Source organism: Pinus tabuliformis, chromosome 7 (assembly GCF_031772625.1).
Source record: "Pinus tabuliformis cultivar Carrire ecotype Pingquan chromosome 7, CPIR1, whole genome shotgun sequence".
NCBI classification, from domain to species: Eukaryota; Viridiplantae; Streptophyta; class Pinopsida; order Pinales; family Pinaceae; genus Pinus; species Pinus tabuliformis.
In genome coordinates this window covers 1655627735-1655649026 of record NC_142293.1, presented here as the reverse complement: position 1 = coordinate 1655649026, position 21292 = coordinate 1655627735, and positions in this window count along the sequence as shown.

The following is a 21292-nucleotide window of genomic DNA, read 5'->3' as shown; positions in this document are numbered from 1 at the left end:
AAAGTTTGTGGCGGAATGTTTGGTTTGCCAACCAAATAAAGTTGAAACAATTAAGACCCCGGGTCTATTACAACCTTTATCCATTCCAAGACAACGTTTAGAGGAGGTTTCAATGGATTTTATCACAGGTTTACCCAAGTTTGAGGGAAAGAGTTTCATCATGGTGGTAGTTGATAGACTTACCAAGTATGCACACTTTTGTGCATTATCACATCCATTTAAATCCAGTACAGTTTCTACTTCATTTATGGAAATAATTCAAAAGCTACATGGAAACCCAAAGATTATTGTAAGTGACAGAGATCCATTTTCACTGGAAATTTTTGGACAGAATTATTTTCTTGTCTCGGTACTCAGTTAGCTCACAGATAGTGAACAAATGCTTGGAAGGATATCTTCGTTGCTTTGTATCTGATAAACAGACACAATGGGTTAAATGGTTGCCTCTGGCTGAATGGTGGTATAACACTTCCTTCCATACAGCAACAAAAATGACCCCATTTATGGCACTTTATGGATATCAGCCACCATCCATCACATCATTTTTAAGAGAAAATTCTAAGGTTCAAGCAGTGGAACATCACATCGAGCATCAACAACAAGTCCTCCAACTCTTAAAGGATAACCTCGTGTTGGCGCAAAATAGAATGAAACAACAGGCATATCAACATCGCAGTGAAAGAAGTTTTGATGTAGGTGATTGGGTAATCCTACGACTACAACCATATAAACAAATGTCCCTCAACCAAGCTAAGAAGGATAATAAATTATCACCAAAGTATTATGGTTCGTACAAGGTGTTGCAAAAGATTAGTACTATGGCATATAAATTGGAGCTTCCTGTAGCTTCTTGAGTGCACGCAGTTTTCCATGTTTCATGTTTAAAGAAGGTTATAGGTGACAAGCTCCCAGTTCAAACAATATTACCAGAACTTGACGAGGAAGGAAAAATTATATTGGAACCAGAAGCAGTCACAGAAACAAAAACTCGACAGCTACGAAATCGATCAATTCCGGAGTATCTCATCAAGTGGAAGAACTTATCCGCTGAAGATTCCACATGGGAGGATGAGAATTTTATACAGAAGCATCCAGAACTACTCAAGCGTTGAGGACAACACTTTTTAGAAGGAAAGGGGCATGTTAGTTCCCTATAATACTAGTGATTACCCCATTACCATTGTAGTTGTATCCCAAAAACAAAGACAAAAAACTATATATTAAAATTATTTATAGGTAACAAAATCATATAAAAATAACCATATATTAAAATATGTTAAAATATGGTTATATTAAACAAATTTCAAAACCAACTTGAATATATGGTGGGTGAACAAAGAAAAAACTATATATTAAAACTAGTTATGGGTAGCAAAATCATATAAAAATAACCATATATTAAAATATGTTAAAATATGGTTATATTAAACAAATTTCAAAACCAACTGGAATATATGGTGGGTGAATATATGTTTTATATTAAAAGAAAGATATGGGTTGGTGGGCTTGTGGTATGGTTGTAACAAACCATATGCCACAATAAGTGTGACTACAACCAACCTACGCCATTTAAAACAATACAACTCGCATTTAAACTCACAGTTACGGTTCCAACAACAAACCAAACCATAACGGTTACCACCAATGTAACCACGCCATTTTTAAATAAAATATATAACTGTTGTGTAATTTTGGAGGGGTCAGGATTTGATCCCCTGACCTCCCGCCTTTGATTTCAATGCCCAACCATTCCTCCACGCGGGTTCTTTGGAAAATCTACCACAATTTTAATATATAAACCCAACAATCATTTGCACGGGGAGGACGGAGGACGGAACAGGAGCTGTTAGGTCGCTATAATACTAGTGATTACCCCATTACTATTGTAGTTGTATCCCTTATTAATATTGTTGTGCCCCTATTGTCCCCATATTGGTATTACTGTGCCCCATAGAATCCCTCTATTGTTATTTTTGTGCCTTTATATTATTATTGTTAGGTCGGCTGGGTTATATTGTGACTCCTTAGACTCCTATATATAGAAAGGAGGTTTTTTCATTTGAATCATCAAAGAATCATTCATTTGTGTAATGCAAATGAGGTTGGCCCCTCGAAAATGCTAAATTCTAAGGCGTTGATCTATCTTTTCTATCTTTTTGTGAGCTGGCTTCATAACAGGAGCGCGATGGAACGGAGGCGTGGCAGTGCAAAGGGGACCGCCTTGGGCACAAAAATCGAGACATATTATTTTTTTATTGTAGGTGAAACCATGAACCTGGGAAAAGAGCAAGCGGAACCATGATTGAGCAAAATTCTCAGGGGGGCAAAATTTTTCCAGTGTCCAAATTGGAAAAATTTTATGTCGATCTTACACCTCTGAGTGACACGAACTTGATGACGCATTCGAAATTTTGATCTGAGCAGCAGATTTTTCAGATGACCTGGAGGAAGGAACCTTTGAGGAATCTAAGGGGAATCTAAAAGACTCCTTAAGCCCCAGATTTTCACTTTCTCAGAATTCAAAAATTTTACAATCAATTTTACACTATTCGATGCCACTAATTTGATGGTGTAGTCAAATTTTCCATTTGATCATTCCATTTTTCAGCCACTTTTCAAAGCGAAGTGCAGGTGTCAGCATTCATGTGTGAGCAATCATTTCCATGAGATTCAACGCTGCGAGATTGATGGTATAGCTAGCTTCAGTAGTTTGACATCCTTTTTCTTCAGATGACCCCAGGATGTGAGGTATATGCATTGTTTTCATGTACTTGTTTTTGCTATGAGATGCATTGTGCTGCATAGATCCCTGTTTGATGTTTGATGTGGGATCTTGTTTTCTTACTTGTTTCATGATTCCTACTTGATGTGACACGGAATCATCTGTGAGATGTACTTCTTGTCATATTGTTATTGTAGGTTTTAACCTTGTACAGAAATTACCTGCATATGAATTCTAAAACACAGAAAATAAACAATGCGAGAGCATAACACATATACACTGAGATTTTCCCCTGCATCCTAAAACCGGGACTACCAGCTTGATTTTTCATTATGTTCCTTTCAATTTTATAATACATATTTATACATTCCGAAGCATCCAATAACATGGACCGAAAACCATCGCGTCCAAAAAACATGTGTGAAAATCATGCACAAACCATAGGTGGGTCCGCCCACCCTAACATAGGGTCCAAAACCAAAATTTTCTGGGTGGGGTTACGGGTACGCCTCAAACCCCTATGACCCCCCCCCTGCTACACAATCGGCGCAATGAAGGGGGGTTCCGCCCCCCCTCTAACTCCCTGGTTAACTATGTGGGCTAGTCGTGGAAAGAATATAACACAAGCCAACATTCTCCCACTAGTTGTTTTCTTTCCACAGGGGCCCACAAGAGAGCTTAGTCATTTTTCCAGCCCTGAAACGCCCATAGTCTCTCTACACGAAGATAACTTTTCAGAGCTCACAGATTTTTTCAATGCATCTGCAGTATTCTTAAACGTGTCCACCTTTACCAGCAACACCTTTTTGTCTTCTATCATATCCCTCACAAAGTGATATTGAACATCAATGTGTTTTGTCTTTGAAAGATATGCGGGGTTCTTTGCCAAGAAAATTTCACTTTTCCTGTCACAGTTTATCCTTATAGCTCCCTTTACTAACCCCATACTTGAACACAATGTCTGCAACCAAACTGCTTCCTTGCTTGCATGAGTGGTTGCCATGTATTCTGCCTCTGTAGTTGATAGTGCCACTACATATAGTTTGTTACTCATCCAACTGACTACACCTCCAGATAGGTTAAACACATACCCACTTGTAGATCTTCTCTGATCTAGATCTCCAACCCAGTTTGCATCAACAAAGCCATGAATATCCAACACTCTGTCCAATCCTGGTCTTCCTTGGTAGCACAAACCATAATCACTAGTGCCGCGCAAATACCTGAAAGCCCACTTCACTGTTGTCCAGTGCTCCTTCCCTGGTTTTGACATAAACCTGCCTAATACTCCCACTGCATGTGCAATGTCTGGTCTGGTACATACCATTGCATACATCAGGCTACCGACTGCACTTGCATATGGAACACAGGACATATCCTCTTCCTCTTCTTGTGTCTTGGGACATTGTTCATCAAATAAATTTACACCTACAGGAATAGGAACCTTCATCGGTTTACTATCCTGCATATTAAACCTCTACAGTATTGTCTCAACATACTTCCTCTGGTTTAACCAAAGCTTCCTCTTTGCCCGATCTCTTTTAATTTCCATGCCCAAAATATAGTTTGCAGCACCAAGATCTTTCATGTCGAATTTGGAGGACAATTGGGTCTTCAAATCCTGGATAATTTCTTTGTCATTTCCAACCAGCAACATATCATCCACATACAAGAACAGATAAATAACACGGTCACCAATTAATTTAAAATAGACACAGTGATCTGCTTTGCTTCTGGTGAAGCCAAGTCCCCGTATAAATGTATCAAATTTCTGATACCACATCCTTGGTGACCGTTTTAACCCATACAGAGACTTATTTAACTTGCATACCAGTTCTTTCTTACCCTTCACCGCAAAACCTTCAGGTTGCTTCATGTATATTTCCTCTTCTAGATCCCTGTGAAGAAATGTTGTCTTAACATCCATCTGTTCTACCTTAAAATCAAAAGCAGCAACAATAGATAAAAGTAATCTAATAGAAGTTACCTTGGCAACAGGGGAAAAAATGTCACTAAAATCAGTTCTCGGCAGTTAGGAATAACCTTTTGCTACCAACCGAGCTTTGTATTTCTCCACCTTTCCTTCTGCATTTGTCTTCTTCTTGAACACCCATTTGCTGCCAATGGGTTTCCTTCCAGCCGGCAACTCCACCAGATCCTAAGCCTCATTTTTGTGCAAAGTTTCCATTTCATCAACCATGGCCTCTTTCTAGAGTTTGCCATCCTCAGAATCTACTTCTTCCTTCACAGTTCTGGGATCATCATCGGTAACAAATAAAGAAAAATTTGAACAGAAATCAGATGGATTGTACCTTTCTGGCTGCCTTCTTTCTCGAACTGATCTTCTTACACCCAGAGTTTGTGGCTCTTCATCTTTTGATTCCTCCTCTGCTGTAGAGTCTGATTCTTCCTCCTTTAGCTCAAACTCTATCTTCTCAGGGTACTTTGGTTGGACTTCATGTTTAATAATATCTTTCACCTCTCTGAACACCACATCTCGATTGTACACAACTTTCCGTGTGACTAGGTTCCAAAGCTTATAACCCTTTAAACCATCCTTATACCCAATAAAGATGCACTTTTCATATTTACTATCCAACTTGGTTCATTTCTCCTTTGGGACATGTACATATGCATCACATCCAAATACCCTCAGATGTGAAAGAGAGGGTTTCTTACCAGTCCATACCTCTTATGGAGTCTTATCCTCCAACGCTGATGAAAGTGACCTATTAACCAGGTAACATGCAGTATCCATCGCCTCTGCCTAGAATTCCTATCCTAACCCGACACCACTGAGCATGCTTCTTGAACTTTCCATCAACATCTTATTCATTCTTTCTGCAACTCCATTTTGCTAAGCTGTATATGGAGTAGTCTTTTGTCGTGATATACCACACTTCTTACAGAATTATTCAAATTCCTTGTTGCAAAACTCTCCACCATTATCTTTCCTCAACACCTTTATCTTCTTCTCTGCCTGATTTTCCATGAGAGCCTTAAATTATTTAAACCTGTCAAAGGCTTCAGATTTCTTCTTAAGGAAATATATCCATGTATTCCTTAAGAAGTTATCTATAAATGATACATAGTACATGGACTTACCCAGTGATGGAACCTTCACAGGTCCAAATACATCATTGTGCACAAGTTCTAATATTTGTTTCGCCCTCTTACTACCAGAGGGGAGACTCACCCGATTCTGCTTCCCATATACACAATTTTCACTGAAATCAAAATCCAGAGAGCTATTACTCATACCTTCTACCATACCTTTACCATGAAGTATTCGAAGGCCCTTCTCTCCAATATGTCCAAGCCTTTGATGCCACAACATGGTCTTATCTCCAGAGGCCACTAGATTTTCTGCTCCACTTTCAGGAACCACAGAACTATTCCACCCATCAATAACAATGCTACCTTGTAGTTTGTACAGAGTTCCAATTTGAACTCCCCGCATCAATACTAGTGCTCCCAGAACCATTTTGCAAGCATCCTTCTCGAACACTGTTTTTACACCTGCATCATCCAACTTACTTACAGAAATCAGATTTCTGGCGAATGCAGGAATATGCAGAACACCCGGAAGTGTTCTAACCCTTCCACCTTGCAACTTCAACTTTACTTTTTCGCGACCAATGATTCTATCCTTCCTATCATCCCCTAAGAAGACATAACCACCATCATATTTCTCATACTCGCAGAATCACTCTCTATGGGGAGTGAAGTGGAAGGATGCACCTAAGTCAATCAACCATGCCTCATGATTTACATGTGTACTTGAAGAAGCCCAGTACACATCCCCACCTTCATCTAAGGTGGTTTTTGCCTCTGCAGAAGGAGCGTCATCAGATCCATTTCCTTTATCAGGAGCTTTAGATTTACAGTCCCTTTTGTAGTGCCCTTTCTTTCCGCATTTCCAGCACACCACCTTTACAGTTTTTCCTGGAGATTTAGATCTCCCTCTAGATTTAGATCTCCCACTCGATGACTTATTTTTGTTTCTGTTCTGGGACCAACCTCGTACAGACAAGGCATCACCATTTTGGCTCTCCATATTTTTCCATCTCATCTCCTCCGTCAACAAGGATGAGACTATTTCATCAAAATGCAAAGCAGTTGCATTGCTACCTATTGCAATAACCGGACTATCCCACGAATCTGGTAGAGAACACAACAAACTGATGCACTTATCTTCATCTGAAATTTTTATATCAACAGATGCTAACTAACTTAACATAGTATTAAATGCGTTTAGATGCTCTGTCACCGGGTCTCCATCTTTCATCCTCGGGTTATATAGCTTTTTCCACAGGAACAGTTTATTCACCAAAGACTTAGATTGGTACAAAGTCCCTAACTTGTCCCACAAAGCCTTCGTCGTAGCTTCCCCTAATACATTCAGCAATATTGAATCTGAGACACACAACCATATTGTGCTCTTTTCCTTCTGATCCAACTTCTTCCTTTCTTCATCAGACACTCCCATTGGTTTAGTATCCGGGTCTACCGCGATCCACTGATCTTTATCCACCAACAAATCCTCCATCTTGAGTTTCCACAACTCAAAACTTTGACCATTAAATTTCTCGATCTCTATCTTTCCACTGCTCGCCATCTTCTTTCACCACCAGAATTGATCTCACAGATCTCCCACTGAACAGGGTCTACCATAGGCACAAGCGAAACCCCTCAGTAACAAAGGCGTCCCCTTGAAGCCAAAACAGCTCTGATACCAAATGTAGGTTTTAACCCTGTACATAAATTACCTGCATACGAATTCTAAAACACAGAAAATAAATAATGCAAGAACATAACACGTAAAACGCATATACGCAGAGATTTTCCCCTGGATCCCAAAACCGGGACTACCAGCTTGATTTTTCATTTTGTTCCTTTCAATGTTATAATACATATTTATACATGTCGAAGCATCCAATACCATGGACCGAAAACCATTGCGTCCAAAAAACATGTGCGAAAATCATGCACAAACCATAGGTGGGTCCACCCATCCTAACATAGGGTCAAAAACCAAAATTTTCCGGGGCGCTGCCCCGGACCCCATAAAGTGGGGTTACAGGTACGCCTCAAACCCCCTGTGACACCACACCCGCTACACAATCGGCACAATGAACCCCCCGGTTAACTATGTGGGCTAGTCGTGGAAAGAATATAACACAACCCAACAGTGATTGAGATCCATTTGTCATCATATTGATGGTATACTCATGTTGTATTCATGTATGTCGAAATTGAGATCCCTTTGATGCCATGCTTGGTGGGATGCTCATTATTATCATATGTGAAATTATGTCATACTGATAGGAGCCCTTTTGAATGAGAGTTCCTGCAGCGGAACATCTCTTGGAGCCACTCCTGCGTGAGGGCATATTCCTTGTATGATGGAGAAAACACATGCATGTACATCACCACTATTGACAACACTTAATGCAGTGGCCTACACCATCTTGACACCGGGGCCCAGAGACGTAGTCCCTCCTGGACGAACTCCGTTATCTAATTTTTTGAGTTTTATGTTGCTGATTATTGTAATGTTCCTTCTTCTTTACAACATGCATATATGTTCCTTTATTCTATTTTAAATGCAATTCTAATCACATCATGAAAGTAAAAGATCTTGGTTAAATCTGGGAGTTGATTCAACTCGGATCAAGACATCATCACCATCATCACTTCCATCATCCTTATAGGAGGAGTGAGTATTTGTCTGATGAGTTCAAGAAATTCAAGCCTCCTACATTTTATGGAGAGATGATGAAGTTAGAAGTGCAAAGGCATGGTTACTTTGGATGAAGAAATTCTTTAGGTTTCATAACTATTCAGAGAACATGAAAGCCAAAATATTTACCTTTAGTCTTAAAAGGAAAGAAAATATATAGTGGGAAGATGTGAAGAATGTCAGAGGCATTCGAGAGGAAGAGTTGATTTGGGATGAGTTCGAGAGACTCTTCAAGAAGAAGTACCTATTTGAGAGATATTATTGTTATTCAACATGTTATCACTTAGAACTAAAAATTTGATGCATATAATTTTCTATCCTAGCCCGATGACAAAGGTCTGTGTTAGTTTAATTTAGTTTTAATTTTCTTCCCTTAGGATTTGGAGTTTTAAAGAGTTTTTAACTCAAGTCATTCTCAACTCCCATTGGTTCTCCTCTACCCATCATTGTTTTGTAGCCACCTCTGTGTCTTATGTAAGCCACCGTGTCTTTTAGTAATTTCGCAGCACAATTCCAATTCACCAGTTTCGCAGCGCAATCATGATTAAGCAGTTTCGCAGCGCAATCATGATTAAGCAGTTTCGCAGCGCATCATGATTAGGCAGTTTCGCAGCGCATCATTAAAATTTAAAACTAACAGCGCTGCGAAATCATGGATTCGTACTTCCGCAGCGAATCTTTCCCGAAATATCAAGTCCGTTAGGTGAGTCATCAGCCATGTCTTCTCATGTCAGTTCATATATCTCTCCTATCACGTTTTAACGCTCATTGCCACTATCACCACCACTAGATCTGTTGATACGCATGTATTATCATTCCCAAGAAATTTCACCGTGCATAAGCCTTAATGATGGCCGTAAGTCTTGCATGAATGACAAATCTGCAAGATTATGTCTTGAAAGGTTTTAAGCGGAAAGATTCAAAATTCAAGCGAGGCTGATAATCAAGCGAGGCTGAATTCAAAAAGAAGCTGAATCACAATTCCAACCGGAGCTGGTAGTCTTTGTGTGCGAAGATTTGGAAGAATCCATGGAGAAAAAAGAGCACAGATCTAGTAAACCTCTAAGGACTGAACTCGAGGGCCTGGATATAACGCTGAGGGATGAAGGGGTGAAGAAAGCGTTTAAAAACACCGGGTGCTGGAACTTTTGCAAAAAATTACAAGGAGGACATGCACAGGTAACTAAAGAATTTGCACTAAACTTCACTGGTTTGAATTCAAAGGTAGCTACGTTAGAAGTGCAGGTTTCTCCAGAGGTGATATCTACTGTGACAGAGATCCCAAGGGGACAAGACGAATGGTTCAAAAATTTCAAATTTGACATGAATCCTTGTAAGGGGTTTTTTAAGGACGCATATGTAAATGAAGATTTAAGTAGAGGAGTGCCCAGGAATTATGTCAAAGAACATTATGCTCTCTTACTCACCTGCATACAAAAATATTTGACTTGTGAAGGAAGGTATAACAAGGTTTATTCTTACCATTTCAAACTACTTTTTCATTTCACCGAGAAGGTCTCCATAGACTTACCGTTTTATCTCTTCCGTAGTTTGAGTAAGATGTGTGATAAAGTTCAGTTGAGAAAAGAGGATTTTGAAACCTCTTTGTTTCATCATGGTTTGATCAAGCTGTTGGTTTTAGATGGCCTCCAAAAGGTAGACAGAGACTGGAATTTTTTTTTTTTATGGCTGGATTCCAAAGCAAGACTGGCCTCACTCCACAACCGGCCAGAGATTTTACAATAGCTGAGCTCCAAAAAGAAGCAAGAGCTAAAAGGGTTCCAAAGTCACAACTAAGAAAACCAGTGAAGCCACTAATCATTCAAGATCAACCTCAGCAATCAACCAAGGAAAAAGTTCATGGTAAGAAGACTATACCTGAAACAAGCACATATGAAGAAGTCTCAAGGGTAAGAACAAGAAGTCAAATAAATAAGGAAAAAGGTAAAGCTGTAGCAGTTAAAGAGAGCCCAGTGTCCAAGGCAAATTTGAATGATTTATTATAGGCCATTGAATTCGAGCAGTCTCTACTAGTCCAAATTGAATTGATGCAGTCAGAGCAAGAAGGTACTAAGAAATCCAAGGCTTCAAAAAGGCTTAAATTTGATGAGCCAGCTAAAGAATTCATTTTTAAACCTAGAAGACCTATGACAAGGAGATTCCAGCAAGTACAGGAAGCACTGTCGAGAACAGAGGAAACAGGGGAAGAGACACAAAGAGACACGGGCAAAATAGTCATTGCGTCTCAAGAAGATAATATAGCAGCCATACAGAGACAATTAGAGTCAGCCAAGTATGAGATTGCTAAATTGAAGAAGGCCGCTAGAAAGCATGCAGCCATACATGCGAAATATTATAAAACCTTATGGGAAGGAAATGAAGCTGTAAAAGCTCAGTTGAATTCAGTGGTTGATGGCCATGCACAATTTCACACCTGGACAATACCAGCAATCAAAGAAGCCAAGTATATCAGAAGGATTAATATGCAACTGAGAGCTGGGAATAGAGCTATGAGGAAACAAATTGAAGATTTGAAGACACAACTCAGCCAGCTACCTGCTAAATGAGTTTTCTTTTCAAGAAAGGTTTTGTTTCAAATTTTTGACAAATTTGCTTAATCTTCTTTTTCTGAAGAAATATAATCCCTGTTCAACATGTGGAAAGTCGAAGGGAGTTTTTTGGCAATCAAATACTCGGTTGATAAAGATCTCGGGTCAAAGGCAAACTGTTTCAAATAACTCAGCAGTTTCGTAGCGCGCTACGAAACTGCTGAAGATGTTGTTTTTAACGCAAATCAAGTAGTTTGAATTATAAGCGGGAATTTTGAAAGGGAAACGTCTAAAGGGTGTGCAAGACATCAGCTGGAGCGAACAACAGTCAATCAGGTCAAGACAGATGGATGTTTAAAAGGGTTGAATATTCAAATCCAATTTTGAATTTTTGTCATAAAGCCCCTTTATCACAGTTCAAAATACATCAAACGATTTGCCTGCAAGAAATTTTTGCCTGTACACATGGTCATCAAAAAAACTTACAACGCATCAAGGACGTGGCAGTCTTCCACATCTTGTGTAATTAAAGTCTAAAGACCATGCTTCTGTACATTCGAAGATTTTGGAAAAAACTGAAGCCGAGAAGCAAGGGTAACCTCCTAATATTTCTGAGCAGTTAAAAAGTTTCAACATCCAGGGTCAACATGGGGCATTAAATACCTATCTCAACCATCTCAGCCAAACTGAAAGAGGACCAGGTGTCAAAGAACGAGGAGAAGCCATCATGCATATAATATGGAGTTAGAGTCATAGTAGATTTAGAACTCTAAAAAAGCTCCAGTCAGCACTTTATTGTATTTATTAGTTAGTTAAATAGTTGATAGGTGTCATTAGAGGTAGTTATCGAATTCCCCTCATGTTGGAGGAGGAATCTCGATCAGTTAGAATAAGAATTCTATATATAGCTGAAACAACAATGTAATGGGGGTTGGAAAACTTTATGACAGAGCATTGTATTTGGCTTATGTAAAGACAGAGTTTCAGTAATATAATTTGGCTTTACTTCTCAGGATTCATGAAGGATTTCTATGTTCAGAATGTGTGATCTTGTCCTTTCCTAAATTTTTACAGTTGTATAAATGCATAATCACTCAGAATTCACTGGTTGTGCTCTGATTTCCTGTATGCATTTATAAACTGTGGTTTCATATGAGTTATGTTCTGAATATTCAAATGTTGAATGCCCTGACTTCTATGTAAAGTCAAGATACTTGTTTATTGAGGTGTTGTTGACTCCATAGGCCCAATGGAAACTTGTTTAATGTTTTTCCAGCATCTATATTTATCACAGTTATTTCACAAAGAGTTAGCCATCTTATCTTAATCAAAATAATTAACCCATCTAGAGAGAGCCCTCTCAGGTTGAGGAGGCTAAGCCTCAGCCTAAAGTAGGTTTGAAATAGTTACTTAGAGTCAACCTGACCAGCAGCCTATCAGGGTCTGATTTTGAGATAACACAACCAACTCACAAAATAGAAGAAAAGATAGATCAACGACTTCAAAATCACCCTCTTCGAGGGGGAAACCTCCTTTAAATTACACAAATGAACAATTATTGCATGGTACAAATGACAAGACCTCATTTCTATATATAGGAGTCTAAGGGGTATCAATACAATCAGAGCCTACATAAAAATAATATTGTAGGGGCTTAACAATAAAAATAGTGGGCTTCTATTGGGCACAATAATAACAACATGGGGACAATATGGGCACAATAATACAATGATGGGGTTGCACTAATAAAAATAAGGGGTTACACTAGTAGTATAGGGATCTAACATGCCCCTCTCCTTCAAAAAGTTTTGTAATCAATGCTTGAGTAGTTCTAGATGCTTCTGTATAAAATTCTCATCCTCCCATGTGGAATCTTCAACGGGTAAGTTCTTCCACTTGATCAGATACTCTGAAATTGATTGATTTCATAGCTATCAATTTCTTGTTTCTATGATTGCTTCAGGTTCCAATATGATTTTTCCTTCCTCGTCAAGTTCTGGAAATATTGTTTGAACTGGGATCTTCTCACCTATAACCTTCTTTAAGCATGAAACATGGAAAATTGGGTGCACTCGTGAAGATGCAGGAAGATCCAATTTGTATGCCATAATACCAATATTTTGTAACACCTTGTATGAACCATAATACTTTGTTGATAATTTATTATCGTTCTTAGCTTGCTTGAGGGACATTTGTTTGTATGGTTGTAGTCGTAGAAATACCCAGTCACCTACATCAAAACTTCTTTCACTGCGATGTTGATATGCATGTTGTTTCATTCTATTATGCGCCAAAGTGAGGTTATCCTTTAAGAGTTTGAGAACTTGTTGTCGATGCTCGATGTGATCTTCCACTACTTGAACCTTAGAATTTTCTTTTAAAGATGATGTGATGGATGGTGGATGATATCCAGAAAGTGCCATAAATGGGGCCATTTTTGCTTCAGTATGGAAGGAAATGTTATACCACCATTTAGCCAGAGGAAACCACTTGACCCATTATGTCTGTTTATCAAATACAAAGCAACAAAGATGTCCTTCCAAACATTTGTTCACTATCTCAGTTTTCCCATCAGATTTAGGATGATAAGATGAGCTATGAGCTAATTGAGTACCCAAACAAGAAAATAATTATGTCCAAAAATTTCCAGTGAAATTGGGATTTTCGTCGCTTACAATAATCTTCGGGTTTCCATGTAGCTTTTGGACTGTTCCCATAAATGAAGTAGCAACGGTACTGGCTTTGAATGGATGAGATAATGCACAAAAGTGTGCATACTTGGTAAGTCTATCAGCTACCACCATGATTACACTCTTTCCTTCATAATTGTGTAAACTTGTGATAAAATATATTGAAACCTCCTCCCAACGTTGACTTGGAATGGATAAAGGTTGTAACAGACATGGGGTCTTAATTGTCTCAAATTTATTTTGTTGGCAAACCAAACATTCTTCTGCAAACTTTTGAATATTAGATTTAAGGTCATCCCAAAAAAATTATTTCTTAACCCTGTGGTAAGTTTTTTAAAATCTCGATTGCCCTCCTAAACGAGAGGTGTACAATTCCATAAGAATATTTTGTTTGAGTTGGAAATTCTTACAGAGGTATAAGAGATCTTTGTACCATAACGAATCATTTTTCCAGCTAAATGCATCAGATGTACTGGGATCTTGCTGCAACTTTTGAATGAGTGCCCACACTTCTTCATCATTCTTCCATTCATCCCTTGCTTCGTTTATCCAATCTGGTTGGATAATAGAAATGGCAAAAAACAATACTTCCACATCCTCATCCTTTCTTGAGAGTGCATCTGCAACAAAATTTTGATTCCCTTTTTTGTAGATGATTTCAAAGTCATAACCCAACATATTTGTGGCCCATTTTTGTTGTTCTTGTGAAGATAATCTTTGTTCTAAAAAGTATTTAAGACTATCATGATCTGTTTTTACCTTGAATTGTCTTTCCATTAGGTAAGGTCGCCATTTCATAAGTGCATGTAGTATTGCCAACATTTCCTTTTCATAAATAGCTCTGTGTAAATACTTTCCTTTGATTAGATGAGTTTTAAAAGACATGGATATTTCTTCTTGCATTAAAACACCACCAATTCCATTTCCTCAGGCATCATATTCTGCAATAAAGGTTTTTGTGAAGTCCCACGTAGCTAAGACCGGTGCTTGGCACATTGCCTCTTTAAGATGTTCAAAGGCCTTCGTTGCTTCTAGAGTCCAAGAAAATGCATCTTTCTTTAGTAATGTTGTTAGAGGTGCTATTATTCTCCCATAATTCTTAACAAACTTGCGATAATACCCTGTCAAGCCGAGAAATCCTCACAAATGCTTTATGGATGTGGAAATTTTCCATTCCTTAATGGCTTTAATTTTTCTAGGGTCTACCTCAACACCTTCATGAGATACAATATGACCCGAATATTCCACCTCTGGTACTCCAAAGAAACATTTGAGTTTTTTTCATATAATTGTTTCTCCTCCAATAGTTTGAGCACCCTGTCAACATGTTGAACATGATCCTTCCCAGACTTGTTGTAGATTAGTACATCATCAAAAAATACTAACAAAAAATTTCTAAGGAAGGGTTTGAAAATAGAATTCATCAAACCATGAAATGTAGAAGGTGCATTGGTAAGGCCAAAAGGCATGACCAAAAATTCATAATGGCCCTCATGAGTTCTAAAATTTGTTTTTGGAATGTCTTCAGTCTTCATTATGATTTGATGATATCCTGAACGAAGATCCAACTTGGTGAAGTAAATTGCTCCATGTAACTCATTCAATAATTCATCAATGACAGGAATGGGAAATTTGTCTTTAATAGTAAGCTTTTTGAGCTCCCTATAATCTAGACACATGTGCCATGATCCATCCTTCTTGTATATTAATACCACTAGAAAGAACTTTGACTAGGTTGAATGATACCAACCTCTAGCATTTTTGCAACCATATGTTCAATTTCACTCTTTTGGGCATATGGATATCTGTAAGGCCTGATGTTTGGGGGAACACTTCCTAGAATCAAATGAATAGCATGATCATGATCATGAATGGGTGGGAGGCCTTTGGGAGTCTCAAATACTTTGGAATGATTGTCCAAAACCTTTTGGAGATATGGAGAAATAGATGATTTCGATGTGGGAACCTCTAGTGAACATAATTGTGCAATTACGACTCGTTCTTCTTTCTTTAGAAGATTTGTCATGTTGTTAGAGCTGATTATCTTTCTCAATTTCCCTGTGATACCCCTTAATTCAAATTCCTTTCCTTCCCAAAAAAAATTCAAGAAAATTTCTTGAAAATTAAAAGCTATCGTACCCAAAGATTGTAGCCATTAGACTCCTAATACAACATCAACACCACCCATTGGAATGGAAAGAATTGAACTATTCATTACATATTCTCCCATGTATAGCTTGATATTATGGCACTTTCCAGAGCAATTTATGGTTCCTCCATTTGCAACCATCACTTGACACTTTGGTGCTGGATATAGGGAGCAATTCAATTCCTTGGCTATCTTACAATGAATAAAATTATGGGTACTACTTGAATCAATCAAAACTATTACCTTTGTCTTCTTGATATGTCCTTCTATCTTGAGAGTTTAAGGAGTGGTACTTACTGCCAATGCATTACAAGATATGGTTAGATTCATTTCTTCTTTCTCTAGGGTTGGTTCCTGTTGTATATCCTCTTCTTTTGACGTTTCTTGTTCCTTTTCTTCCTCCTCTTCACAATCTATGTAAAATAATTTATTCTTAGCAAACTTATGGCCTTTAGTGTATTTTCTATCACAACTATAATAAATCCCTTTTGCTCTTTTTTCTTCCAAGTGTTGTGGTGTCAGCCTTGTAGGTTATGGAAGGCTAGGGAAAGCAACACTTCCATATTTATAGTTGTGAGCAGTAGGCTTCCTTGTTGCATTAATTTAGCTTTCATTTTTTCCTTCCAACCTAAATGCCTTCTCCAATGTATCAGGTTCCCAAAGGTGAACCTCATGTTGGATGTTATCCTTTAAAGTCCCTATGACCAGATCAATTCTATGCTCCTCTGGAATATCTTTTACCCTTATATTCAATTTTTGGAATTCCTCAATTTTCTCCACCATTGAACCATTTTGTTTGAGATTTATCAATTGGATAAAGAAGTTGTTTCTTTTTGTATCCTCATAATGTGCTATCATTTCCTCCTTAAAAATTGACCGAGTGACAATTTGTTTACGAGAGAAAAGCCATCGATACCATACAAACTTATTGGTTTCTAAATATAAAGTTGCAATGCATACCTTTTGTGTGTTTTTCACATTATGGAGATCGAAATATTGCTCCATCTGTAGTATCCATGTTATGTGATCCTTGCCATCAAAATTCCTCATATTGATCTTTGAAACATGGTGTGTCTTCAATCCAACATTAGATTCTATGGAATTATGATTAACGTTTCTTTTGTTCTCATTATGAGTTTCCTCTACTACCTTTTTTCCATTAGGAAGCATTTCTTGAAGCAACTTTGTCAAACCTTCCATGTCTTTCTTCAAATATTCAATGTTTACTTATAAACCATCCATCTTAGATTCCACGCCATCAATATTATCTTCCACGCCATTCATCTTAGCTTCCATGTCTTTCTTTAAACCGTCCGTCTTAGCTTCGGTTACTTTTTGTGAGAGTGAAATTTGTTGCACTTGGTTTTGAAATTTTGATATATCATGTTGCATTTCTTCCTCTTCTTCATGAGTCATGGTAGAGATTTCAGGTTGCTTACTAGGTGTTTCCATTTTATTTCTTCGAGGCATCAATTAATGATAATTATGTTTCACTATTCCCTTTGAATTACTTCAAACTATTTTTTGAAACCAAACTTATGCAAAATTTTAAAAAGACTACACATTTTTTTCACTTTGTAGGAGTGCAATATTTAATTTGTTGTATCTCTGTAATTTCGAATCTCCAAGGTCTGAAATTTCATCTAGTGGTATCTCTCTGAGTCCTCTTTCTGACCCCACAAGTCTAATCAAGATTGGATTCTCCAAGAAAGAGTTATTCCAAATATCCCACGATGACCTGATTCTAGAATGGTTCAGTAGAGAAAACTTGTACAAAGTTCCACGTGTCATTGTTTCAACCTTCAAACCTGGAAACGATACAAAGAAAACTATAGCCCGTCTTCTTTCTGTAAATGTTTACGAAATTTCCATTTGATTCTCAGATAGAAATTTATGACGATTTTCCCCAGGTCACCTGTTTGAGATATAATTTGGGAGCCTGCAAAAACCCTAAATTACTTGGATCATATCTTTGAAAATATAGCAAGAAAAAATCTAAACTTGGGACTCGAGGTTCATCAATATTTCAAATAAAATGGGTTTTAATTTCATCTTTTGAAACTTCGTAGAAAAAAAGTTATAGCGAAAATTCCACGATGTTATGAAACCAGCTCAAGAAAAGATAGAAAAGATAGATCAACACCTTAAGATTCAACCTCTTCGAGGGGGCAACCTCCTTTACATTACATAAATGAACAATTCTTGGATGATACAAATGAAAGCACCTCCTTTCTATATATAGGAGTCCAAGGGGTCATAACATAATCAGAGCCGACCTAACAATAATAATGTAAGGGCATAATAATAACAATAGTGGGCTTCTATGTGGCACAATAGTAACAATATTGGCACTGCATGGGTACATCAATATAATAAGTGGGTTGTACTAATAACAATAAGGGGTTACACTAGTAGTATAGGGGCCTAACATGCCCCTCTCCTTCAAAAAGCGTTGTCCTCAACGCTTGAGTAGTTCTTGATGCTTCTATATAAAATTCTTCCCCTCCCATGTGGAATCTTCAGCGGGTAAGTTCTTCCACTTGATTAGATACTCTGAAATTGATCGATTTCGTAGTTGTCAGGTTCTTGTTTCTGTGACTGCTCCAGGTTCCAATATGATTTTTCCTTCCTCTTCAATTTCTGGCAATATTATTTGAACTAGGATCTTTTGCAACTTTTGAATAAGCGGCCATACTTCTTCGTCCTTCTTCCATTCATCCCTTGCTTCGTTTATCCAATCTGGTTGGATAATAGAAATAGCACAAAACAATGCTTCCACATCCTCATCCTTGAAGAGTCTTCCCATTCGATAAGGTCGCCATTTTTTAAGTGCATGTAGTATTGCCAACATTTCCTTCTCATAAATAGCTTTCTTGAGATGTAACAGTAAAAATACCCAATCACCTATATTAAAAAAAATTTCACTACGATGTTGATCTACCTGTTGTTTCGTTTGATTTTGCACCGAAGTGGCGTTATCCTTTAAAAGTTGGAGAACTTTTTGTTGATGCTCGATGTGATCTTTCTCCGCTTGAACCTTTTTCTTCTTGATATGTCCTTCTATCTCTAGAGTTTGAGGAGTGGTAATTTCTTCCAATCCTTTACAAGATATGGTCGGATTCATTTCTTGATGCTCGATGTGATCTTTCACTTCTTGAACATTTTTCTTCTTGATATGTCCCTCTATCTTGATAGTTTGAGGAGTTGTAATTTCGACCAATGAATTACAAGATATGGTTGGATCCATTTCTTCTTTCTCGATGTGATCTTTCACTTCTTGCACCTTTTTCTTCTTGATATGTCCTTCTATCTCTAGAGTTTGAGGAGTGTTAATTTCTTCCAATCCTTTACAAGATATGGTCGGATTCATTTCTTGATGCTCGATGTGATCTTTCACTTCTTGAACATTTTTCTTCTTGATATGTCCCTCTATCTTGATAGTTTGAGGAGTGGTAATTTCGACCAATGAATTACAAGATATGGCTGGATTCATTTCTTCTTTCTCGATGTGATCTTTCACTTCTTGCACCTTTTTCTTCTTGATATGTCCTTCTATCTTGAGAGTTTGAGGAGTGGTAATTCTTGCCAATGCTTTACAAGATATGGTTTGATTCATTTCTTCTTTCTCTGGGGTGGGGTCCTGGCGTATATCCTCTTCTTTTGATGTTTCTTGATCCTTTTCTTCCTCATCTTCATATTCTATGTAAAATAATTTCTTCTCAGCACACTTATGACCTTTAGTGCATTTGCTATCACAATTGTAACAAAGCCCTTTTTCCCTTTTTTCTTTCAATTGTTGTGGTGTTACCCTTGTAGGTTTTGGAAGGCTGGGAGAAACAACACTTCCATCTTTATAGTTGTGAGGGGCATGCTTCGTGGTTTCCATAATTTTGCTTTTCAATATGTCACAAAGCCCTTTTACTCTTTCCAATTGTTGTGGTGTTGCTCTGAAGAAGGTGTTGCTCTTTGTATCCTCATAATGTGCTATCATTTCCTCCATGAGAATTGACCACGTAACAAGTTGTTTACAAGAACAAAGCCCTTCATACCATAAAAATTGATCTCGTTCTAAATATGAAGATGCAATACATACCTTTTGTAATAGTGGTGCACCATGTAGATCAAAATATTGCTCCATCTGAAGTATCCAATTTACCGGATCCTTGTCATCAAACTTCCTCATCTTGCTTTTTCTTAATTTTAGGAGCTCGATCTTGAAACGATGTAACTTTGTACTTTCGAATCTTTAAGTTCTGAAATTGTGACCTGTAGTAGCCCTCTGTGTCCTCTTTCCAATTCCACCAGTCTAATCCAAATTGGATTCTCCAAGAAAGAGTTATGCACAATCTCCCAAGATGACCTGATTATAGACCTTTCCAAAAGAGCAAACTTGTATGAAGTACCACGTGTCACTGTTTTGACCTTTGGTTCTAAAAAATATATAGAAGAAACTACAGTCTGTCCTCTTTCTGTACCTTCTTACGAAATTTCAATCCAATCCTCAGAGAGAAAGTTATGATGATTTTTCCCAGGTCTCCTGTTTGGAATGTAATTCAGGAGTCTGCAAAAGACCAACTTCCTCATATCATATCTCTGCCAATATACCGTGAAAAGCTCTAAAATTCGGATCCGAGATTTAGCGCGATTTCTTCTCAAATGGGTTTTTGTTTTAGCTTCTGAAACGTTGTAGAAAAATAGTTATAGCAAAAATGACACGATGACCTATTTGGAGCAACGAAACCCTAGAATCCAAAGCTCTGATACCAAATGTTATGAAACCAGCTCAAGAAAAGATAGATCAACGCCTTAGGATTCAGCCTCTTCGAGGGGGAAACCTCCTTTACATTACATAAATGAAAAATTCTTGGATGATACAAATGAAAAGACCTCCTTTCTATATATAGGAGTCTAAGGGGTCATAACATAATCAGAGCTGACCTAACAATAATAATGTAAGGGCACAATAATAACAATAGTGGGCTTCTATGTGGCACAATAGTAACAATATGGGCACTACATGGGTACATCAGTATAATAAGTGGGTTGTACTAATAAAAATAAGGGGTTACACTAGTAGTATAGGGGCCTAACACATGATGACCTGTTTGAAGAAGCGAAACCCTAGAATCCAAAGCTCTGATACCAAATGTTATGCAACCAACTCACAAAATAGAAGAAAAGATAGATCAACGACTTCAAAATCAGCATCTTCGAGGGGGCAACCTCATTTACATTACAAAAATTAAAAATTATTGCATGGTACAAATGACAAGACCTCCTTTCTATATATAGGAGTCTAAGGGGTCCCAATACAATTAGAGCCTACATTAGGGGCACAACAATAACAATATTGGGCTCTATGGGGCACAATAATAAAAACTTGGGGACTATGTGGGCACAGTAATACAATAAGGAGGTTTCACTAATAACAATAAGGGG